The sequence below is a fragment of the Netta rufina genome (genome assembly GCF_964035555.1).
Source record: "Netta rufina genome assembly, chromosome: 2".
Taxonomy (NCBI): domain Eukaryota; kingdom Metazoa; phylum Chordata; class Aves; order Anseriformes; family Anatidae; genus Netta; species Netta rufina.
The window spans coordinates 33,441,960-33,468,383 of record NC_140124.1 but is presented as its reverse complement, the minus strand read 5'-3'; the positions used below and the strand labels follow the sequence as shown (position 1 = coordinate 33,468,383).

The window sequence follows — 26,424 nt, the reverse complement described above, 5'->3', positions numbered from 1 at the left end:
ACACGACTCACAGCTTTAATTCTGCTCAGTGTGCAGCTAAGTAGGGGTATTGCACAAACACACACTGTGCTCACAACTGCCCTCCAACTGACAACAGAACAGCATAAAAGCTGTAGCAGTCATATTTGTTTTCCAGTCTCTTGTGCTGTAAGGACTTAACTGAATTCAAAATGTTTCTCTGAACTAGTTTGGTCTAGCCCAGACTAGACCCTTCTGGGATTTAGGCTGGACTTGCAAGTTGTTTTTGCTGCAACCTATTTCTGACTATAAGTGGTGCTTTTCACAGGAGCTATTTCTTCCTAATGCAGGGTCCACTCCACAAAATCACAATAAAATTTAAAGGCTTTTGGCATTTAGAACAGTCAACAACAAGCTGCTGCTCCCACTAATACCAGTAAGCACTTATTTCTGAAGTCATTTTGGTTCTGCAACCAGCTATTTACCTGCACCGAAGCCGCTAACCTCACCCACAATAAGCTGTGCCTTAAGACCCCACTTTGATGCAGCGCCTTGGTGTTGAAAAAAAACCCTGCTAATCACCTTGAGTGAAAGATCAATTCCATCAGACAGTCAGCCGGCACTTACTATTCTCTGTGCTGGCATTTAGGATGTGTTGTGCATTAGGATGTGTGTTCCTGGGAGCCACACGTGCAACGGGAGGCTGGGTGCTACCAGAGCTCCTACCAGGAACTCACCACCCTTGTGTCCCTACGACAGTTCCCACATGTGGTCAGCAAAGCCAATCTGTAGTGGTTTATTATAACATACCTTGTGGTTGGGTTTGCAGCTGAAAGAATTTCTCAGCAACATGGGTAGGTAAAACAGGCAATCTGTCCAGCCAACGCACAACAGCAGCACTGATGAGATGTGCATCCATCCTGTTTGCATTCATCTGGCCACCAGTCAGTACATGGGTTTCTGGTTTTGCCAGTAATTTGGTGTTGTAACATTTTCCAATTAAGGCAAAATGCTTGGAAAGATATCATCTTGCTGCTTGAAATACCAGCAGATGCCTGCTCAGGGTTGGGTCCCTAAACTTTCCAAAGGCCATACAAATAGCAGTGATTCTCCTCAGGTTTCACCACCTATACTTATTTTACAATTATTTGAATGAAAGTTCAGGCTTGTGAAGGTTAATGGACTGCCTAAACTGGAAGCAGTAATTCTTTATTCATCCACGGGCTAGATGCAGAGCAGGGACCGCCAACACGAGCTTCCTAGTGTGCCCCTGCAACCCCAGCTGTCATTTGGAGAAATCAGCCTGGCGGAGGTCACAAGTACAGTGGAGCTTAGCCTCCCCATCTCCATGGCAACTTGTGCTCGGGCCTCTTCTTCGGAGCAGTTCCTTCAAATTGTGTTAATCTGCGTGTGGCTCTTTGACATAGGAAAACCCACTCAGTACAGGCGGGGGAGACATGAGCAAACTCATCTCGCCCGGAGCCTTAAGGCAGGCTTCAGCAGCATGGCTGAGGGTGAAAAGTGAGCTTTGCCTAAGATAGCAAGCCTCAACAAATGGCCTGCTCAAACATAACATTTTGTTTTGTTTTGTTTTGTTTTTCCACCCTTTCTTTCTTTTTTAAAATTTATTTATTTATTTTTTCCTTCCAAATAAGCATTTTACCTATGGACAAAGAAAAATAAGTCTGGAAAGCTCTTGAAAAAGGTCTCGGCTGATTTTAACAAACTGCAGTAAATTCTCTGAACCAACTAGTTAGCAGCTTAGGAGAATCAGCCAGGTTTGTTTTGTTTCATTTTCCTTTATATATATTTCCTTTATATTTCCTTTCTCTCTCTATATGATATAAATCTATCTATATGTATGTACACATGAAAACAGATTAAAGTATTTCCCATGCAAAGCTTCTAGAATTAAAAGTAACATTATCTTTTGGTGCCCTTAGAAGTTCTGGCACTTCTTTGCAGCTAGAAGCAGCTTTGGCAGACTTGCACCTTAGACTCATGGATGCTCCACATGCAGTGCTGTCCAGGACCAAATCTCAAAGACGAAATTCAAAGCATGCAGTATTCATCAGCTGGTGATGATCTGACAAAACTGCGGCTGCAGAAACAGATGTGTGAGAGGAACATGAAAAATGATGCGTAGTCTTACAAGCTGTTTTTCCTATTTTGGGAACAGAAGAACACCCGAGGAAATGTATAACATTTCCATGCTTTTTTTTTTATCCAGAGAAGATGGCATGCAAACAGTTAAAGGCAAGTTTTGAAGATTATGCCATTCTGGACTGCTGTAACTGGTGAATCTATCAATTACATTGGTTTAAGCACAGTTTTATAAAAGACACCTCCTTATGCCTGCCCAGACATTTTTAAGCAGCAATAACTTAAAAGAAAGTAATTAAACTAGGAAAATGGAAACCTAAATGCACTGATCCCTAATGTCATAAGGCTGGCTATACAAGCCATGTTACAAAACACTGAGCTGAAGGTGCCAAGTAAGCGCCTGCAGAAGTGTTTAAACAAACTGCATGCCAAGTCACAAACCCTTGCAGACAAAATCTGCACATGATGAGTCATGGCACTCATTACAAGTTGGGTCATTTATTCCACGACAGCTAGACAAGACCTTGGTATGGGTGGGACCGCAAAGACAAGAAAGCTCGTGGGCTTCCCAGAAGGCTCCATTTCTGAGAGATGAATTTCTCTCAGAGTTAACAAAGTATATGCTCATTCAAGAGCTCTTGCTATGTATATGAAAGATATTATCACAGATGAGGCCTTGACTTCTTGCATATATATATAGCAGAGACCGTGGTCCCAGTGATGTAGCCACCGTACAAAATTTCACCAAAGAGAAAACACAAGTCTATTACCCAAGGTAACACCATTAAATAAAACAACAGAAGCTTTGAAAAGAACAAACCTAAGATGCCTAGAATAAACACTGTTATGAGAAACAAAAGACAATCAAATACTTCCTTCTACAAAGCTTCATGGTTATGTATTCTTATTACTGTTTTTTGTTGCTGTTGTTTAGAAAATAACTACTTTGAAACAGTTTTATTTCTTTCTTCCCCTCCCCCCCTTTTTATTTTTTCTTTATTTTTTATTTATTTATTTTTTTTTCCAATTTAGTGAGAGGTACCTATAAATACCTGAGTAAAAATATCAAGTTTATGACTAAAATTGTCTAATGGCATAAAGCAGTATCATTGGAGCCTTATGTCGTTATTTTCTACCTTATTCTTTATAAAAAGATTTTAAGAGAATAGAACATTTTCAAAACACTGCATGATATACAAGAACATAACTCATTAACAAGTGCATGCATTTTCCTATACAGATCTTTAAAAACATAATCCTCATGAGTGACAGGAAGGTAACCTACTGTGCCTTTCTTAGAGGAGAAATAAAAAACTTGTATCTGATTGCAGCCTTTTATATCTCCTCACTAGGAAACACTGAGTAACTGAAATTCTACATTATTTGAATTTGGGACGTATTCAAAAACTTCAGCAAAAATTGAATTAATATTAATCCCATTACTACCACATCTTGTAAGCACTATGTTTATTGTAGAGCTGTAGCCATAATGCTGCTTTTACAGCTTGTGATTAGCAGTGGTAACACATTTTATTCCATGAACTACTGTCTTTCTGTTCTATTTGGCTTCACAGAGTTTGAAGCTTCTTTTTGCTACCCTTTGGTTTGCAAAATATGCCAGTTTGTGATGAAGCCTTTCCAGACGGGAACCTTTACACCCTTGGAGGCAGTATTTGCCTCCCAACAGTTCAAGTAAAAACTTAATTACAGGCTTTAAATATTGCATGATGTGACAGAACAGAACATGTAAAATAGCTACAACTATTCCGGTGTGTTTGTTACAAGTTTATTTCAGTTTGAATATGTGAAACTCTAATCCATCCTTCTTTTAAACTGGGTTGAAGAGAATGGAGAAAAAAAAAATAAAAAAGGAAGAAAGAAAAAAAAAAAGCCACCGGGATATAATAGACAACACTGCAAATGGGTGTTGAGAAGCCCAAACAGAGAATCCCTGTAAAAAATGCCAACTTGGGTTTAAAATAATATGTTCCTTCAATTAGAAGAAACTTGCTTCTCTCCTTGTTGGCAATAGAAACACATTTAATATTTTTCCCATTTCATATGTATTTATGTCAAGAAATGGTTGTTTCCTTTTGTCTTTTAGAAGACAACAGTACAAGCTCATTCAGCTGCATACCTTTGGGGATATCAATAACACAGGAATAATCAAAGTTTACAATAGAAGAGGGACATTTTTACTAATGTGAGAAAACTGAGGGTTTTGCATTAGAAATCTTTAAATCTTTTAGGCTGTCAGGTTTGCATAACTGCTGTTGTTGTAATCCAGGGGAAAATGATCTGTTTGAACTCAAAAAGCCCTTGACACGTAGCTTGTTGGATGGACACAGAGAGGCCGGAGTCCACATTCCCCTCAACACTGAACAACGACTCCGTGAACATGCGTATGGAGACAAGAAAGTGGAGGGAAAGAGTGGGACATTGAGGTAGGATCATGCATCCTGCATTTCACCTGAAAAGACCTTAGCTATCAGAGGTGACAACGGTGGAGTTCATCTTGCAATAGGAAAATGGGTTAAATCAAACTGAGATGCAAGGAGGTTAAATATTCCCAAGGAAAGAGCAAAACCAGTATCAATGATGATGGAGTTAAGACACTCCACTAGCTGATGGGCTAGCTAAAGTTTTCCAGTTTATGTTTTCTGGTCAGCCCCTACCTGTATTAAATAAATGTGTCCCCAAAAGGTACCAAATGAGAGCTATAGCTATAGTAATATATATATGTGTGTGTGTGTGTGTATACACATATGCACATGTGTATATACACAAAAAGTTGCATCTTGAAAATCTATTCTCTCTCCTCTCTCTACAATATCTATGTTTAAAATGCTTATAAAGCTACAGTATAATGAATCGCTAACCAATACAATGAAAAGGGACAATAAGCAGTATTACCAACAGGAGAGCTGAAGTGATTCTTGCTCTTACAGACCTTCCTAGCCCTTCCTGCCATCAGAACCCTCCCTCTCATTAATTAGCAGAATTAATTATCATGCTTATGAATTGTGGTTTGAAAAGAACCAAGCTTAAAGAGCAGCAAGATTTATTAGCAAAGAAAACTAAGGGTTGGAATAAGCTGATTTTATAGACTTGTTTTTTAAATGGGAAGCATTATTAAATCATCACTATAAAATTAAGCAATTATTTCAACATGACACCAAGTATCACAGAAGGGAAAACCAGTTTCAAGTCCTATTAGCTAAAAAAAAAAAAAGAAAAAAAAAAAAAAAGAAAAAAGAAAAAAAGGTCAGTAAGGGAAAAAGAAGAAAGGAAAATTAATTTCCAAGACTAATTACAAGTTGGAAGATACAGAGAAAAGCATATCACCAAGGGCTAACATTTCTCTCTCTCTCTTTCTCTTTTCTTTAAAGATATAAATATCTCTTAGATTTATTTAAATTATGAGCATGGGAGGACCTATTCAGTACTATCTACATTATTCAGTAATAAATAACTATTGCAATTATTTGGAAATTGCATTTGCAGAACTTACATAAATGACCTCAACTGAGTAGTTAAACTATACAAGTGTAAAATATGCTGAAGCTCAAAAGTAAAAACACTCATCTACCCTTAACTTCGACTCAAGGGGAACATTACTGAGAAAGTCACAACAAGGTGGCATCCTTAATACATAATAATGACACACGCAGGAAATGCACCATTATTTATACATGTGACGTGCTGTAAATTGCTTCCATCATCAGAACTAATTGTAGTGATTATTAATGCAGTGTTATGAACTGTCAAAATTGCTGTATGTAATTACATTTGTGCAAATGCTTCATTACCTGCCTAATGAATTTGGCATATATGCACATGTAAACCACTGTTTTTGTTAACATAATGAAGGGCATTTTTTTCCCCCCTTAGCTAGTGATGTGGAACTGGTTTGACCTATATTATAAAGTTCAAGCATCCCCCACCAGAAAAAGAAGAAAAAAAAAAAAGAAAAAAACCTTTGATCTGGTTTATTTTCATACTCAGCAACAGAACCACATAATGCCAGATATTTTAATAACAGCTTCAGAGAAAAATTGCTTTCCCCTTATTCAGTACAAACAGCTAAGCTGAAATAACCTTGGTGTGTGGGTTACTTGACCACATCTTACCTCCGTATGAGTCTCCAAATAATTGCAGAGGACATGGAGGCAAATGCTGAGGTCTCTAGTACCGAACAGGTATCTTTGATTCCAACCTGGAGGGCCTAACCTGAGTCTACTAGCAATGCAAGTGTGAAAAAGGCAGAGAGAGAAAAAGATGTTTTTAAATTCCTGTTCTTTGCTATGCAGTTCAAGGGTATCCTGCCAAAGTAAAAAAGGAATACGTTTATCCACTTAACAACTGGCAATGTAATTGATAGCTGTGCCTGCCTCAGTTGCCAAAAGGGAGCACTCACAAGCCTGAGGTCTGACGAAGAGTGAGATACTGTGATAAGTGACTAGTAGGCAGTATTTTTGGCAGTATTTCCCAGAAGCAAAATTGTTGATGGTTACCTTTTTATTTACAAGTGTCCCTTAGGAAAGAGACCTGGTGTATAACTGAAACCAATGAAAGTAGAGCTCTATAAATATCACTCAGATGAGCATTACAGTTTCTTAGCAGAAAACTCCATAGACTTTATCCCAAGTAAAATATTTACCAGTTTTACCAATACCATTTATTGAAAAGCACACTGTTCCTTCCGATTTTATGCTGTTTCCTAAAAAGTCATGTTTGAAAGTGAAGTTTAATCACTTTTCTTTTGTTTTTGCTTGTTTTGTAGAGTTGGCAAAGAATCTTGGCAAAATGAGATTCTGTGAAGGGCTTTAATTGTTTTTTAAACTACTGAGACAAACTGTAATTTTCCTATAAAACCTGCATAAATTCATTCTTGGTTCTTTGACAGTTTTCTATGTTCTTTTAGTTTGAGAAGAAACAGACATAATAAAAATGACTTTTGATACAAATAAAAACATAGATAAGTGGAAAAAAGCTTCAGAGGGATAATCTCTTGGCTGTCCAGAGAAAATAAATCATCCTTAGCTGAATAACAGGTAGCAAAAACTGGGTAAAAGTGAAGAATATATCTGACAAAAAAAAATAAATCCTTAGGTCAGAATCCTGAGTTTAACCATTCAACACAAGCTTCTGTCCTAAAGACACAAAACATTAAATTTATTCCACCTAGATTAGGCATGGTTTAGGCATAGTTTGGTTTTCTCATTACTTTTTTTTTTTTTTTTTTTTAACCTAAAAAAATAAAATATCATAATCAGAAATGTATTAAAGATGGTGTTTATACAGGATTTTTTATAGTAAACCTCATGGCTCAAAATAATGGGGGGAGAGGGCACATTCTAAAGTATTGAGCTTAGAAATTAGCTAATTAAAATACATACTTATACTTGAATTGACTGTAGTCCGAAGTGGGTCAGCAATGCATATGCCTTGCCTTTATTAAAAATTTCTAGCCTTTTCTTTTGAGCTTTCCATTTGAATTATTATCATAATAAGTTATTAAAAAATAAAAATAATAAAAAAGAGAGCTGTGTTACAAGTTGTATGTTTAGCCACAAAACCACAGACATTCTCCTATTCTCCCAAGAATAATCTTTCAGATCCCCTCATACTACTATAATTAATGCATTTGTAGCTGAGGTAGCTTTGACATGGCTCTTTCAGTGTAATGTTCCTTTTTTTTTTTTTTTTTCCTGGGTGTTGGTTCACATAGTTTTCCTTAGAAGCAACTCTTACCCTGTTCACATCCAAGCTCTGCCTTCATGTAGCCTATGTTCACATAAATGCATGTTAACAGAATCACAGATTATCCCAAGTTGGAAGGGACCCACAAGGATCATCAGATCCAACTTTTGGCTGCACTCAGGACTACCTAGAAATTAAACCACCTCTAAGAGCATTGTCCAAACACTCCCTGAACTCCAGCAGACTTGGTGCTGTGAGCACTTCCCTGGGGAGCCTGAATATATTACTAAATGGCTAAAGTAAAGAGTTCTGCTTGCCTTTATCGTGCTATGCTTTGCTGACTTGAGAAAGCTTGCTACTGCAGCACCTCCACAGACGACTTACCCCAAATTTGGAGATCTCTCTACAAGTTCCTCAGAGCAGGGATAACCAGGGACTAGAAGGGATGCAGCCCATCCAGGAACACTCCTGTTTTCCCCATTCTTACCTCATCCTTCACATGCTTCTTCCTCTCACCAAGCAACTCTCACACAGGAAAAGAGCAAAAGACAACAACAAACAGTATGTAACCCTTGGTCATAATTTTCCTTCTTTATGCCTAACTACAGAAATTCATACATAGGGTAGTGAGGCATTGCTTGAACATCTGGATGCATAAATCTACACTGTGGGAGAATGGATGTGGTCTAACCTACCAAAAATTAAGAGCTGCACAAAGTTAGCAAGTACCATTGAATAAAATAACATATATATATATATATATATATATATATATATATATATATATATATAAAAATATATATATATATATATTTTTTTTTTCCATAAGACAGCACTGCTGGGTAAAGCTCATGTAATAAGTGCACCTTTGTCTATCTTTCTAAACACAGTTATGCATGTCTATACCTAGATATTTAATAATATGCATGCAGGTGCTATTGTCACACCTTTCTTCCCAACATTGACAGAAAACAGCACAGGACACAGGCAACAAACATCCTGTAGCTGCCATTTAGTTTGGAAACACAAAAATCCCAAAGTTCTGGTCTGCTACACAACAGTCATGAATACCATTGATTCTCCCCACAGAGGAGTGAATACTTAAAACAAACTAATGAAAAAAAGTCCATCTTTCTTTTACCTTGTCAAAATTGTAGAGCTTAGAGTGTAGGTTAGTATCCCCATAGGAGGTTCACTGGTAATTTTAACAGAGTTTTCTAGTATTCCATGAGGAATGATGTGCTCTTCTGGGGTTGGAGCTGGTTCAGCACTACCAAAGACATGAGAAGTCAAAGAGACTTTCTTCACTGTATTGCTCAAGAAGTTTTTCCAAAGTTACTAGGCACTTGGCTACCAGATGTATTCCCGGGGATGGTTCTGCCTACCCACCAGAGGCTCACTTCTGCCTACCCACCTGAGGCTGTGTTATCTCTCCTGCTCCTCCTGGGAGGGTGAGGATAGTTTTAAGCAAAATATGACAACATATTAATATAATGTTTATCCTTTTATAAATTCAAGCTAAAAAGAAAATTATTAGCCATTTAACACTTCTTCTGTAACCCACTGTATATATTTTGTGTATAACCTGGGAACATCCCTCCAACTGAGCAGACACGCACCATTGGAGAGGGCATTGAACACTCACTTGAAGAAGAACCCAGTGGCCACGTGTGACAGTCTTGAGTGCTTCCTCTGTAACCATCTCCAGCTCTTGTTTTAAAGAGATGTTATGAAATCTTCCAGACTCTATAGTGAAACCAAGCTTTTTGCCTGTAAAAGAAATAATTGGGGGAGAGTGAGTGACAGAGGGGGAGGAGATAGGAAAATTAGCAGAGCAGAAAGGAAAAAGAATGATAATGCCCCCATTAATTTCACTATCACTTGTGCAATGCATATTACTTCTTCTGAAGCACTTCACTAAACCCTTACAATTTCAACAAGCAAAATTGCGAGCTCTCAACAGTGGCCTTATTGCTGGTATTAGAAAAAGCCTGCAGAAATCTGTTCCCTTGGTTTTAAGATAATGAACCTTTTGACATTTTGATAGATGCTCGGCATTGTTACTGAGCTTTAGAAACTCTTACAGGGGGTACAGAGCAATTCCCTTATGAAAAAGGGAGCAACATGTGGTAGATATCACATCAGTTTTTTAACTGATTGGTTCAGTGGGTAAATGCACAAGCCTCTCACCTTGTGAGGCCTGAGTTTAAATTGAGCACAGTGAGGTCACAGCTGTATTAACCTGGTATTCTCACTATTGTCTGTAGGGAATAGCAATCCTAAGTATAAAGCGACGGAGCCCTATACAATTGAATATAGTTTGTATAATGACCATTATTTAGTCACAGGGGGCACAAGATTACATGAGCATGGAGAAAATTGCCCTCTGGCCCTCATCTAGTCAAAAGGTAGAAAACAGTACAAAGGAAACCTGCATTATGCCAAGCACAGGAATGCTCAGACTAAGAATTTCTTACTGTAACACTTATGGTCTTACACTTTTCATCCACCCAATTTATCGCGAATATGGTGGGGGTGGAAGAAACTTTAGAACTTGAATCTTCTGCTGAAAATAAACTCTGCCCAACTTTCCCATATTAATGTGTACTCCGTTTTAATGAGCGATTATTCCAGAGGGCTTTGTTCTGTTTAGTAAAAATACACATACATGTGTTTATAGGTACATACATACAAATATACACATAGATATCATATATTGATATATCTACAGATATGACCCCATATGCTCCATTTCAATTGGGAACTCACTTTTTCTTATTTAGTTGGAGCACAGTTGAGTGATCCTTGCACCAGAAGCAAGTAAGGAGCTTACCTAGTGTCTCAATGTCTTCAAGTGTCTTCAAGAAGGACATCGAGGTGCTTGAGCGGGTGCAGAGAAAGGCGACGAAGCTGGTGAGGGGCCTGGAGAACAAGTCCTATGAGGAGCGGCTGAGGGAGCTGGGCTTGTTCAGCCTGGAGAAGAGGAGGCTCAGGGGCGACCTTATCGCTCTCTATAGGTACCTCAAGGGAGGCTGTAGTGAGGTGGGGGTTGGCCTGTTCTCCCACGTGCCTGGTGACAGGACGAGGGGGAATGGGCTAAAGTTGTGCCAGGGGAGTTTCAGGTTAGATGTTAGGAAGAACTTCTTTACAGAAAGGGTTGTTAGGCATTGGAACAAGCTGCCCAGGGAAGTGGTGGAGTCACCATCCCTGGAAGTCTTCAAAAGACGTTTAGATGTAGAGCTTAGGGATATGGTTTAGTGGGGACTGTTAGCATTAGGTCAGAGGTTGGACTCGATGATCTTGAGGTCTCTTCCAACCTAGAAATTCTGTGATTCTGTGAAGTGGATTCACTTGTGGAGACAGAAGAAAAAACACAGGAGTGGCTGGACTGCTCTCTTCGTATGATTTTGCTAAGTCTATCCTCATGCCTTCCACATATTTTGAGCCAAGCTTTTCCTCCACAAAGTTTGTATATGTACAGAAAACATGTGCTAAAGATCAGAAATGATCTCTGCTACAGGCTTCTAGCCTGCACTATTCTTAGACTGGAGCTGCCGACAGCGATGGTCTAAGTGGTTTCATTAAAGACAGCGTCAGGGAAGTGAACTGAAGGCAAAAGTGGGAGCCAGATGGTGAAGTGAGACAGAGGGCAATCAGTTTGTTTTCTCTATGGGGTAGAGACCACATGACAGAAGCCAGCTACTTTTGAATGAGAAAGAACCTGTTCAGTAACTGAATCCAAGAAGTCATTATACACAGGCAATACTGTCATGTAAAGCTATGGTAGCTGGACAGAATAATCACACAGAACAGAAAAACCGCTTCTTCAGAAAAACCGAATCTTTGTTATAGAACAGAATTTTAAAAATGGGAGACCCCCAAAATTGTCATCCCATGGGGCTAGTTAACAGTCATGATAAGGAGAACTAACACTTTCAGCTATTAACAACATATCTATTTTTGTTTATTAATGAGCACTCTCCTCGGGGTACCTATATACAAAAAATCACAAACACAGCTCTCCAAATATGCCACAACTTGTGTCTCACTACACCATCTCTACATAAATTCATCATCAGCAAAATATTGTCTGGGAATGGCCATAGTCACTGATTCCAAATTTCATTTGACCACTCAGTTTTATAAGTTATTTGCCTGCTTCTTAAGATCTCTTCCTTCTCTTCACTGTTACACAGAAGCCACCCTCTCACACACTCACCCTGGCAGATGTACTGTCAGATTTCATACCTGAGAGCATATGTCATTGTGTCCGGGTGGAGCACCCTCAGTATGATTAGTTTCTCTAGAGAGCTTTTGTTTTTCTGTATCTGGACATTCTGAGTCCACCCACTTCTTCTACCTCTTGGTGGATACTTCAATATCTTTATCTACTCCCTTGAGCACATTCATCACTGCCATAGCCTGGAAACATACCAAAGACATAAATGCAGAGGATGTACCTTCTCTGTGAAGGCTGAAAGACGAAGATAAATATTGATATTTTGGGGATATATCAAAAAGCCTCCGTCAACCAATTACAGGGGTCTCAGGACTTACCTTAAAATACTAAATTGCATATATACAGTATTTATACTATATAATACTATTATACTATATAATAGTATTTATAAGAGTTTATTTTGGCCAGTATTATCATACTGTCTGCTTACTATTAAATAACAAGATATGACAAACTGTAAACCTTGTAATGGACATTTACTATAATAAGAAGTGGTATGAAGATCGATATTATATTTCTAGGCAACTGGACAAATTATAGTATAACAGGATTTCCTCATAAACCACAACACTCAATGCCTAAGGAAAAATATATTCAAACCGCAAAGACAACTCTTTGAAAGCATCACTCTTTCTACTACAAATTCCTGTGGAATGTATTACTTTATCTGAGATTGTCTAGTTGTAGCTTGCCTCCAGAAATAACATCAAAAAGGATTTAGAACTAAAAAGCAATTTTCACAACCTGCCCTAATGGCACTCCATGACTGAGTAGTTAAGAAGTCAACAGGACTCTTGTAAGTGCATTCAACTCTGAATCGAAGAAGGAAATCCAATTCAAGTGCTTCTCTCTTTACTTCTTAGAAGAATCTTGACAGCGTGCAAAATTGAAAAAGGTCATCAGACTTGGTTCAGAGCCACTTCTGCCTTAAAGTATTCACCACTCAAAGTCTCGTTGAGTAGGGAGCTCAAAGCCACAAGAATTCTTATTGCTGCATTTTCTGAATTTCTGATATAAGAATTAACGTCTTGTTTTAAGGTTGTTTTAAAACATTGATTTGAAATCTATTGCAAATAGAATCATCTTATATATCTGCCTTTAAAGGTTGTGACAGATTTTCCTCAAACCATTCCTTCACACACACACAGCTGAATTTACCTTTACTGTTAAAGACACCTTGAAAATCAAACTCAATGTGACAGTCAAAGCTTTTTGAAGAAAATGTAATTGCTGTTCATTTATGTACCGAATGCCAAATTCACACAAGTTTTAAAATGAGCTAAACCATATTGGCAATTTTTTTCTGTAGTCTTGCAACAAGTCTTGCACACTGAAGTTAACCTTATGCAAACTTGGCTACAAATAATTTTACTACTGAAAAAGTAAATACTTCTCAATTCCATCTAATTATCTTCATGTGTCCTTTTTATGGCTCAAAAGATGGAGAGAAGGACAAATAGTGCACTCCTGTCTCCATCTTCATTATAGGCCCTCTGTATACTGCAAGCACTCACAAAGCTTTGGGAAATTTGAAAATCTTGAGTTGATTTTTTTTTTTTTTTAATGATGATGGTGGTAGTTGTTTTGTTGTTGTGTTTTTATTTTTATTTTTATTAAGTTACTTTTTTAACACTGTTGGAGGGATAGATTCAGTATTCTTTTGATGGCAGTTTAGACTTTGTAGAAGTAGGCTGCAGAACTATAGCAACTGAATGAATCAGTTCTGGTACACAAACTGAATGCAAACCAAAAAAAAAAAAAAAAAAAGGATCCTCAGTTTCTACTAGGCTTTCTTCTAGTTGTTTTATCTCTTTAATCACATATATTAAAGAAAAAAGTGACACCTTTGCCAGGGCACTCTATAGTCTCTCTGCTTCCTGACATAAATACATCTTTTCCCTTTTGTTAATAGCCCCTTCTCTTTCCATCCAAAAATGTATTTAAAAAATCAGAAATTTATTGTACCCCATACTCTGGCTTCTGTCTATGCTGTAATTATGACAGACCTTATTTTTTAGTTCTTGTATAGATTTCCATTGTTCTTGATCCATCCCAGTACTGCTGCTATAAAAAAGGCAAAGTTAAGCATCACAGTGCTACAAGCCTGGGTGATACAAAGAAATCCATTTGTATTATGATGCAGAGATATCACCAGTTTTCTCTCCCCTCACGCTTCTCTCTCCTTTCTCTTCCAGATATTTGTCTGCTTGTAACTCCCATTTATAAAATCTGTAGAGTGATTCCCTTTTTCCTATCAACCCCCTAACTAGATTCCCCAATTTATAACCTTTTACTTTCTTCATGAATGGTTAGCTTCTAGTTTAATCCCCACCTTTGTTATTGTTAGCTCTATGATACAAGATCTTTTGGAGCAAGCTCTTCAGGGCAAAATCTACCGGAAAAGTAGTAATCCCTGATCTTTTCCCAGGATTTACAGATTCTAAAATTAAAAAGGAAAAATAGCAGCCTGAATGTGATACCTGTATTATTAAGAGAATTCTTATTTTACTATGCCACATCAATTCCACTATTAATTATATAACCACAAGCAGTTAAATCATGTCATCTATCCTTAATGTAGCTTCATAAAGTCACTGCAGCATTTTAAATAAATAGAGTTGGATAAAAGTATCTTTGGAATTTCTGCAATTCTGATTTATATTGAAGCAGAAATCACACTGTGTGAGAAACTGCACAGCCATCAGGCAAAAAGATAACTTGCTTAGGTAGAGGCATCATGTTCTAAGATAAGAAACAGAAACCAATAATATCAGTAACATCAGTCAGAAAAAATTTCCTCACCTGAGAAGCAGTTTGGGCCAGGAGATGAGCTTATCCTTGTCAAAAAGTCCTTGGCTCATGAAAACAAATATTGAGTATGTGACAGCTTCTGTCAAACTGGAGATACACTACTGAATGTCTTCAGCCTGCTTAATTGCTTTGTGGAAGACTGCTCTGAAGGCCTGAAAATAAAGAAAATTATTTTAATTTATTTAATTCCAGAATTCTGTTTGTTTTCCTGCATGCAAGATAACCAATCAGTTTCTGACTGTAGGCTTCTAAAAAGAGATGTCCTTAGCAGACTAAAATGCAAGGCACTACTGGTTGAACCATTTCTGCCAAGAAGCTTTGAGGAAACTCAGCAATCCAGGAATGAATGCTGCAAACAGCAATACTCTTTTTCTTCCTTATTTAACTTGGCAGGCATATCCCTCTCACTCAAGAAAGATGATAATTTTGCAGTGGGTTACCTTCCTTCCTTATAGCATCTAATAATTTAGATGATTTGCCACAGCAGGTAGTTTATAGAGAACCCCTGACAACTACCTGATCCTGCAGGACAGCTGCCCAAAAGGCAGGCAAACTTCAGAAGCACAGTCAGAAAACACCATCAGAACAGAGGCAGCCAACAACAAGAGGCCAGTGGGGAGGTACTGTGCTAGGAATCAGCAGGAAATCACAGTGCTCTCCTTTCTCAGACATACAGTGTTATCACTGTGATGTCATACCACCTCTGCTACAAATAATAACCAACACATTGGGCATCACTGCTGGAGGCAGGATTTTGCTCCTTGCACTGTGAAACTAAATCAGCAAGATAACTGTTTACCTTCAGTGAGTACCAGTAGACAGGGTTGATGCTGCCCAGGCTATTACTAATGAATTAAAGAGATGCTCTTATAGGTGTTGGTCTGTAAAACTCTCTCATCACATTAATTTGAACATTTTCTTCGGCTTTAGCTATCTATAGGATGACAGTTGCCTCGTTTATTTTTTAATCCGTTATGATTATCCCACATAATTACCAAAAAATTCCTATCAGTACAAGAAAAAAATATGTATACACTCTACCAAACTGACTTTATTTCAGACAGCAGCAAATATTTAAGGTAAGCAGGCTTCTGCTTGGACAAACATTAGGGAATAACTTTTCCACAGCAATGTGCCTGTTCACTAGTAAAAACATGGAAATCATATGAATACATTTATGCACATTTCATGCTGGTATTTCTCTTACAAGTACTAACTCAAGCACCTAAAAAGGAAAAATAAAATAATTGTGTGGCAGCTACATACTATAAATAGGAAATTGTGAGTATGTGGGTGGACAGCACTTGCTGGACAGACAGGAGTTTGACAGTTTCTAGTTCATAAAACTAATTCACTAAAAATAATTAATAATGCACATTTTTACAAGTGGCTTCAAGCTGTTAAAACCAGCTCAACCATTATTACATTGCACTGTATTTCTGCTGCAACTGACTTTGCTGATTTGAGTTTTTCTGTAAGTTTACTGTCATCTAAGAAACTTTCCTGGCAGCTGACAGGCTGAGCAGCATGTCCTTCTCCAGCCACTTGAGCTCAGTCTTGAAGCAGTTCTGCTGCTTGACTAGCACTGACTAGCAGAAAGAATGAAAACTCTGTACTCAAACAATAAAAAATAGCAGTAAAAATGCTGGTTTATAGCATTTGTGAGCTATTTTTCTTTAATCGCACCAGATGATTTAATTTAGTTTCTGAAAGAGGTAGTTCATCTTCTGTCCTAGTACGCTAGAATTAAAGTTCTGGGACACTCAAAGCAAGAATGTCAAGATCATGGTCAAGGAGGAGACCACACTCACCATGGACTAGAACTTCAGTTCTCTCCTAACCTCCTTCCTCCTCAGACTACACAAAAGGATTGGGATCTTGCCAGAGAAGGTGAGTGGTAATGGCAGTTGAGAAAACCAAGAATAGCACGAAGCTGGAGAACCCCACTAGGGGAGCAAGCAGGGTGGGGAAGTATGGTCATTGTCTGCTCTGCCGCACAGGCCCTCTGATACTGCAAGTATTTGCCCAGTCTTGTTGGGAGTTCTCCATCAGAATCTGACCCTATCACTAAAAAAACCTACATGATGTAGGTGTCGTAAGTGTACATCCACATGTGGAGCAGTGTGCTGATGCAGAAGAAAATGGAAAGTTGTTTTCACATGGTGTTCCCAAGTATATTGCTTTCATTCTTCAAGGGGTAATTAAGCTCTCTGACCCAGCTTGCCCTTGCATGAAGCAGAAGTACCTCAAAGAGAGGCAGCTAATCTTCGCCGATGAAGTTTGATAAGTGTATGAGCTAACTGGACAGAGAAATAGGAAGAATTCTTACTACTCATTTCATACTCTTAAGTACCTTTTCAATTTTTTAGACCAGTCTGCTCAAGGTCCTCTTTATAATCATATATTTAAGTATTTCTGTTCATAAAGTAGCATACATTGGCTATGACTGCAAGAACCACAGAACTGCATTTCAATAAGAATAAATTATAATTTATTAACCAAGTACCCCAGGTCCTAACCAAGTGCCATCATAGCCTCTTATGGACTGACATGAAGTTTTATTTGCACTTATTGGCTGAATATCACTAAAGCACAAAGCACTGTACAAGGCTTTAATACTGTACTGTAAAATAATTGCAATGCACAGAGCAAACTGAGCAGTAGAAAGAAGTGTGGGAACAAGATCACAATACATTTAATTTCTAGCAAAGCTTTAGGTCTAGCACAGCCCTCTTGGAGCACCAATTTGAGCAAATCTGTAGAAACACTTTCTACACTTTGCGGTATCTGACCCTTAAAATCTTTCTAATATGTGGGTTACTAGCAATTACCATACAGCAGATTCAAACAGGCCTATTAAAATTAGCCTTAAAATCTCAGAAGGAGCAACAGAGAGATCAAAAGATAGTCTTTACCTTACGATTTTCCAAGTCTAGCCTTTCAGCACCAAGCAACACAGCCAGCTGCTGTTCTTCCAGCCCATCCCTGGTGATAGTGAGATTAACGAGTGGTCTGAGCCTGTAGCTCTGGCTTGTAGTGAGAGTTAGCCAACTTAGTGTGAAAGACGAGACAGGAATTCCTGTTGAATTCACATTCTTTTTCTTCAATCTGGATATATCTAAGAAAGAATAAAATGCACAAGAATGGGAAAAAATCATAAATATCTTAATTACAAAAAGATGAGTGATCATGGCAGCACAGGAAGTGGATACAAACCAAACTTTATGTGCCTGCACCTTAAGGAACAAAATGATGATGACTGAGCACACCAAAACTATATGAAGAATACATACAGCATTTCTTAATTGGCATAGCTTCCTTTCCACACACATGTATAGCAGACACAGGTAGATTATTCACTGCTGTGCTGAAGAGTCTGTGGCTGAGGGGTAAACTTCTATCTTTATTGCTTACAACAAGCTTAGGAGAGTTTTCAAACAATCTTTTGTCAAATAGCTTACAACTGTTTCTTTAAATAAAGGTTCATTTATTTATTTATTTATTTATTCTGTATGGTGATGGCTGCTTTGAATGTTTTGTTCCAAGAAAGGAGTTCCAAATATTGATAATTGTTTGTTTGTTTAAAAAGAAATCTGTATAGTATTTATGCAATGGAATGCAAGTAGATGGAAACTCATTTCATAAAGCTCAAGTTCACGTTGTCTAATCAATTTTTTAAGTGATTGCAACACTACAGATACTTAATATTAAAACACAACTCATGAAAGTCACACCAGTACGTGAATAAAGCAATTCTCTGTACAAACTTAAAAAATTGCTTTCTTTTTAGGATATCACAGTGCACTGCCAGAGTCAGGGGCATATATTTCAACTGTCAGCATTCTTGCCTGCCTCTGACATCCCCTTAGCCAGAAGACACAGGCTAAATAAAATGGTGTGCTGAAAGCACTTTTGCATTTCACCAAGGACTAGGATGAAAAGGCAGTCACTTATGATACACTGCAAGTGAATTCCCAAGAATAACTTAATGTGTCTGGTCCTAGGAAACCCATGACTCTACAAGACAACATCGGATGTCTGCATATTGTATACTAATGCAATGCAAACTACAGGAGATGAGCATTCCTGTCTTGTGCTTGCATAATAGCCACATTCAGCTAGATACATTCAGCCAAACAGTTTTGTCCTTCAGGTAATTCAGCCTTCCTTAGATAGAAGTGAATTCACCTTTCAGTTCTGCAACTTGGATTTCAATTCCAACACTGTGGTCCCTTCATACCTTTTAAAATTGGCTACAGCTGTAGAGAATGAAACACTAGAGCTTGAAACAGAGCAATTTCATTGCACTTTTAACACACACACACACACACACACACACACACACACACACACACACACAAAGGCAAAAGACAGAAGCAGAGATCTGACAAAAAGTGACTTTCAGTTTGCTTTGCCAGTGGAAAAACTTTACTAAGAGAGTCACGCTACATTCCAGAAGGTCTATGTAGTGATATAATAAGCTTTCAAGTTATGGATTCGAGTACTTACTTCATGGGTTCTCAGTTCACAAGACCAACAAATTACCAAGTTCTGTGATTATCACCTATGAAAGGCAAAAACTACACAATGACTTGGTTTTATTAACTGCTGCTATTCTAGCTTTTCTGTTAATTACAGGTCTGGGAAAAATAAATGTTTTGTTATTGCTCTCACACCATTCAAGGAGTGCAAGCAACAACTATTTAAACAACTGCTTCATTTTTTTTTAAATTAAATGCATCCATTTAAAGGTCGACTCTGGCTTCTGAAGAAATGCAGCAGGTATAGGCACTATAAGGGCTATGGAAGCCCTTGATAGAAGACATAGCAAACAATTTACTCCAAAGAAATAACCCAAAGTTGTTTCAGTCTTTAGGAAATTTTTCTTCTTAATCTCCTATTCCACCAGCAGAGGTTGCTAGGATGGACAAAATTAATGTACAATTCTAGTTAGGAATAAACAAAGTATCTCTCGTATTAACTCTTTCTATCATGCAAATAATAGAACATGCAAAGTAAATTAAAGAGAAATTCTTATCTGCTAGTGTTTTCCTGTTGAAATAGTCATAGATCTTGAAAAAATAGATTAAAAGATTTGAAAGGGGTTCCCAAGGCACTTTTAAAATCCTGTGTAAAGTTTAAGGAATAACTGATTTTTAGCAAAAACAAATACTAAGAATGAATATGTTGCAGAAGCTTATACACACACCAAACTCTCATCTGTGAGAAGTCTATGAATGAGTCTGCCAGAATTCGAGTTACCAGCACAAAGAACTGCTTTTCCCTTGTCACTGGCTAAGGAAACAATGATTAGGACTATCAAAGAGAGCATCTGATGAAGACAAAAAAATCTTCAGCATACAAATATGACCTCTGATCATGAAATGGTTTGAGTTTATGCAAACACTTCATAGCAAATATTTTCATGCAACTCAAAATTAAAAAGAGTACCTTTCAGGGTGGATGTTCTCCAAAACATGCTGTGACTCTAAATGGCAAAAACTAGGATAGTTTCCTATAAATAAATGTTTTGTATCAGCTCAGCAAGAATGAAAAGAAGTGATAAATTCTTGGACAGAAAAGGAAAGGGAAACAATATTTTTCTGTTTGAAGAAAGAGGGATAAACACATTTTCCAAAGGAGCCTTCTTTCACTTCCTGCTGCTTAAAATTAAAAGCTTCTGGAAAAGACTTTCAAACTCCAACAAGTAACGTAGAGAAAGCAGTTGAACAAATCAGGTGAAAACAAGTGCAGAATGGAGCTGTTACTAGGCAATCTCAGTAGGCAAACTGTGTAAGTTGGTCAAACTAGTTCAGTTGGAAAATGCTGCCTTAAAGTTGCACAGCTGGTGAGACGTTCAAGGCAAGGAAAGCTATCCCTGTGGAGAAACCAAAGGAATTGTCTTGCTGTGTGTGTGCATGAATAATAGTCATGCCTCTTAAGAATGGAAACTTGTTCATACAAGCTACATTTGCACATAAATCAAATTTCAATGCATCTTAAATAATCCTGAATAACCTAATCTTTCAACTGAAGAAATGTGACTACCACTTTATGAAGGTACAGAGGAGATGGGTGGCTATAACAGTTCATATGGTGCATACAGGGTCTTATGAACAACTAATTTATTCATCTACCATCTCCCATGTGAGTCAAAATGATATTGATCTGTACAGTTAAATGCCTACATCCAGTTATCTCCAAAACAGTGGTTCTGGAGAGACGGTATAGGAATTACAGAGATAAAACTCTAGTATTAAAGTCTGTCCAGACCAAGCCTATTCAGTCGTGTCACTTCTCTTCCAGAACTAGCAGGTTAGTGCCAAAAAATCTGTACAGAATTGGCACCTGTTTACTTTCATGCCTTGATTATCTGCTTCACTAGATCTCAGTATGTGCATTCTGAATCACTTTTGCATACCTTGCTATTAGGTAAGACCTAATTCCCGCCCCCCCCCCCCCCCATGCCTTTCATGGTTACATACACACATGTACTACAACAGATAGTTTTTGAAATTATTTTATTCACTTATGTCTTTTCTCCATTCTCTCAGAAAATATACTAAATTATTTTAATAATAATTTTAGCAATTTTTAGCCATTGTCAACATCAGATCACAGTCTAATGTATATTAAGACCCACTGAGCAGGTTTGCAGGTCCAGAAACCTGAACTAAACTAAACTAAACTAAAACTAAAATACTCAAGCTCCAACACCAAAAGCTTGTTAGGCTTCTAACTATTATCTATTCTAACTTCTAACTACTTCTAACTAAGGCACTGTAAGTCTGATTTGCAGAGATAGCAAGTACCTGTAGTTCACACTATAATCACCCAAGTTTTGAGAAAAATGTAAATTCATACATATATCTGAAGTTCTCTGAAGCTCAGAATTCCTTTTGCAGGTTTCATTCAAAAACAATACCAGAAGCTGATGTTACAGAATATCAAGGAGTCTGATGCAAGAACAATCTTGGTAAACAATGTGGGGAGGAATATAATTTTATGAAGTTGCTTCACAGATCAGCAAGTTCTCTAATATGCAGGCTAGTAAATTTGCTTTGGAAGGAGTACAAGTTGATAAATCTCCCTAGCTATGCTTTCTGTCGATTGATATGATAAGATATATTTTACTTAAAATTAGGATTGTCTGAAGCTCAGTGGATTTAATTATTTGTAATTATCCAGTTGTTGTCAGTATGTGGCCATTTTATGACAGTGGTATCTACTGTGTGGGTCAGGTTCAACTGTATATCTTTTCAAACACAGAATTAATGTACTATTGATGAAACCATTACTAGAACCAAATTAAAGTCTGGGCTGATGTATTGGTCCACGGGGTGCTGTCAGACATGAAAGGAGTAATTAGTATTCATTACTTCATACTCTGCAACATTCCAATTATTAATGAACTTCAACTGCTGGACTGCACCATATCTATCACAAATACCTTTCTAGTCTTTCTTTATTAGGAAGAAAAAAAATCCAAAGTGCCTGACACAACTACTAAGATAAACAAATAACAGAAATTAATCCAGAATGAGGAAAACTCTGTTTATTTGGTAATAAAGGGGTGTATATATTACTATTGCCCCACGAGACCTGCTACATCTTCAGTGAGCAATGGAACATTAGGTCACGTAATGTTGCTAAAATATTCACATGGAGAACTTATATTTGTATCACAATAGCTTCATGCTTGTGTGAGTGTGTACCGGTCTGCTGTGCTACATGGAAACCTCTGCTGAGTAAATGCAGATTTCTATAGCTGGGTCCCCATCCTCTTCAGTCCAATTTTTTTTCTGCTGTTTTACAGCCCTGTCTTGTTCCTTAAGCCTTGTTATACCTTGCAATCTAATTCTCATCTCTCTTTTAGACCAGTATAATTCTAATTTTCAGTAGAATGTCTTCACTGCAGATTCTGAAAATGAACCTATATGGTTTTACATTGAAGTGCTTCAAATACTATTACCATTACATAGAAAGACAACAATAAAGAATCATTTCAAGAGGACATACTGCAGGGTAAAAGTGTATTCTCCAGGAGCTTCAAGTATTCACAGAGATGTAAACTGTTATTTAAATTTACTGTGTGAACATCAAAGCCTGAAATTCTGGAGGGAGAAGGAAGGAGAAAAGCTTGAGTAATATGTCCAAAACTAGAAGCCAGTTTTATTTAATATATCTTCTATATTTTCTCTTTGAAAAATCACACTCTCTGCAAGTAGTCTAAATGCTCTTAGAGTAACATTTCAAAATGATCCAGGAGTGCTTCAGGGGTACCTCTGATTTCTTATTAGAATAAGCATCATATTCTCAAACTTGAAAGATCTATTTCATGGATGTGTTATTTGAAAATAGGATTAGAACAGAAGAATACTTTAAGTCTTAAAAATAAATCCACATTTGAGTGGAGAAAACAACATAGCATTTCAGATCACCAGATGAGGTATTTAATTAGGTTTATCAGGTTTACTATCATGCTACCAAAAATCCATTATTCTTTAGGTTGACAGCTGCATTGAAGACTCAACACTTTCAAAGCCTTCATGAAAAGTGATGGAAGAGATTACAGACTAAAATTCTATTGCACCAAGTGCTTGAGTACAAACTCAATTACTTCTCCTATTATCATCCCTGAAAATGTATCTAGAGGTACCTTAACTAGATCATGGGAAATATTTTGGATAATGTTTTCCAAAATTTTTGACAACAGATGGGATTCACAACCAACCCCTGAAAAGGACAGAATACGATGTCTGACTGCTTATCTGGTACCATCTACACTCCTGCCACAGCAATTTCAGAGAGGGAAGATGCAATAAACTCAGTGGTGTGTTACCTGGTTTGAACACGTATCTTCCACTTGAACACCCACCTCCAGACCTCTGGGCTGGAGCTCACAGAGCTGTGTTGCTGCCAGCAGGAGGGAGAGTATGGGACAGGCTCTGTCCTCAGACACTGCATGAGAAATGGGGCATGTGACTTTTGTTGACAACAGACTAGGTTTCTAGGTAAAGCTGAAGAGACATTAACACCACCACTATGTCTGCCTCAAAGGATTTGAGGACACTGACAACTGGATTGGTTTCACACTCAGGGCATTGGCAATCATACCAACCAAAAACTGTTTGCTCATCTCTGCCCCATGTTGTAGCACATCAGTTTTGCCTCATCAGCCTTTTACTTTATTTATTTATTTTTAAACCAGTTCCTTGATTTATTTCATGGGTTGGCCCAACAAAAATTTATGGCAACACACTGCAAAGTGGAGGTATGGTTTCCTTAAGCTGATATTCCAGCTTGAAAATCCTATATATTATTAAATCCAAATCTAGCCTGTCATTTCCAATACTTTCCCATTTTCTATAGATGCCTAAAACGGAAGTCATGAAACGTTTATTATATTTTGGCTCAGAAAAAAAGAAAATACCTTTATAGTAAAAAAAAAAAAAAAGTTAACATTTTCAATTTGGTTTGAGAAAACTCTCATGCATGTCTATATTGTATTTCTAGTCCAATTTGAGAATTGAGAAAATAATTTTGTTACCTAATCAGATGCAGATACTAGCATTTTAATATTTACTCATCAACAGTTTTAAAGAATAGCATTTTTAAAAGGAATAAATAACTTCATGAAGTGTTATGGAACAGTAAGCAAAAAATAGAAAATCAAACCATTGTAGATCCAGTCATCATAAAAAATTCTGATTACTCAAGCTATACTTACCTTCCCTTTTGTATGCCTTCCAATCAGGAAATCAGGCATGGGATCAATAAAATCACCGTGGTTTTGATTAGTATAATCTCTCCACAAGACAAAGGTCTTCAGAAAACTTACCATGAAAAAAAAAAAAAAAGTAAATATTAGGAATATTAGATAAGTGATGCTTATAGAAAGACATCTATAATAGAATTGAAGAAGCTTTTCTGAAAGAGCTTGGTTAAACCATACAAAACTGTTTGCAAAGTTGTTAAGTCTCAGTTGTTAAGAGTTCTATATCTGAGTTCAATACATTTATGCCATTTCAAATGGAAAATGTACTGTTTCAAATAGAAAATGATAGTATGGATAAAAAAGCTGCAGTGTTGTAATATCTCAAGTCTTCAAGTAAACACGTTCCAAGATGCATCGATCCCTTACAAAACTTAGAGGAACTTCAGGGTAGTGAATGTAAAAGACAATCCTTCAGCATGCACATACCCTTTCTGTCCTACATGTATGACTTTAAGGTCAGCTCTGTATTTAGTCTTTATCTATTTAATTCCCTCTTGCTGGTGATCTATCATAAAAAACCAGCACTTGCAGTGTGTTTTAATTGTGGCATTTTCTGCTGACATCCGATCAGCAGGCAGTCCCTTGTTACTCCATCCTGTAGTCGTAACATCATCCGTCAATGTGGCAATTGGGTCCAGGCCCTCCATCACAGGAACAGGAACCTTTGAAGCAGAGTGAAATATAATAAACCAGTCAGGTTACCAAGCAGCAAGGCATGACTCAGTGTAACACACAAGATACAGCTAGGCTGATATAAATTAAGATTTTCTATGGAGGAAAGTAAGGAGTACCTCTGTAGACTATCAGATGCAAAATAACATAGTAGGAAATGTGATGAGAATCATTTTGTTTCATTTATCTTGGGTTTTAAAAAAATGTGTTTTCATTTAAGACATTTAATTCATAAAATATATTTGATAAAGTAAAACTATACATTATAAATTTAATTGTATCTAGATTCTGATATTGCAAATTCCATGCTCAAGTGTTCTCTTGAGCAGGTATTTCTGGTATATAAATATGTATTTAATAGCACAAAAATTACCAAGAGGATTCCCCTGGGATCTTATTAATACAGCTCAGCTATGTGTTAATGAGGTCACCTTCAAAACTTAGAAGAGAGGGTAGAGTAGCACCTGTGTAGCACTCACGTGAGTGGCTGCTCACAGAGAAGGAAGCTGTGAGCTCCATGCACACTAAAGCAGCCATCAGACAGCCCCCCCTTGCTGGATACCAACATAACACTGTTTTTTACTAGCAGCCCCTAATTTTTCCATACTGAGATAAAGGACAAACTCTCACCAATTCCTTCACCACATTATCCCAAGCTTCCCTATTTGTCATTTCTGGATAGTACTGTAAAAGCATAAATTAAAGGAAAGAATAGCGTCATCCATATTTGTCTATCTTCAACACCATTCAGAGGTGTTTTAAATACTCCTGTAAAAAATTTCCTTCTCATTAGATGTGTATAGTCCTTGTATAGTCCTATAGTACTGGCTTGTAGATTTGAGATCATCTTAAAAGTGCACCCTAAAATCAAAAAGCATGCAAATGTGATGGTTATTTAATAAATAGAATTATTTCTTCTCTTTAATTTGAGCCAGATTTGCACATTAGCATTAATAATAATAGAACAATATATCCAGTGCAGTTTCTGTGGCACAAATGTCATAGTTGGCATACTAGGAAAACAATTGTCTAAACCCTGATTCTAATCATAGAGTCCAAAATAGACTTAACATTTGATGAACTTGCTGAAAATCCAAGCACAAAAGAACTAGACAGACAGACATCCCTGCAAACATTTAACATGTTAATTCCCTGCATA

At 37.3% G+C, this 26,424-nt stretch overlaps 1 pseudogene across 1 annotated transcript in view; it reads right to left on the bottom strand.

Moving 5' to 3' along the window:
- The window catches only part of LOC311206315, a 77,856-nt pseudogene that overhangs the window by 7,328 nt on the left and 44,104 nt on the right, over positions 1-26,424 (bottom strand). The window contains exons 4-9 of the transcript in view: positions 17,731-17,933; positions 12,753-12,873; positions 12,013-12,186; positions 11,082-11,233; positions 9,384-9,534; positions 8,906-9,034 (exon numbers count right to left, since the gene is read on the bottom strand). The product of the transcript in view is annotated as an uncharacterized misc_RNA (transcript). The remainder of the gene's footprint in view (positions 1-8,905; positions 9,035-9,383; positions 9,535-11,081; positions 11,234-12,012; positions 12,187-12,752; positions 12,874-17,730; positions 17,934-26,424) is intronic.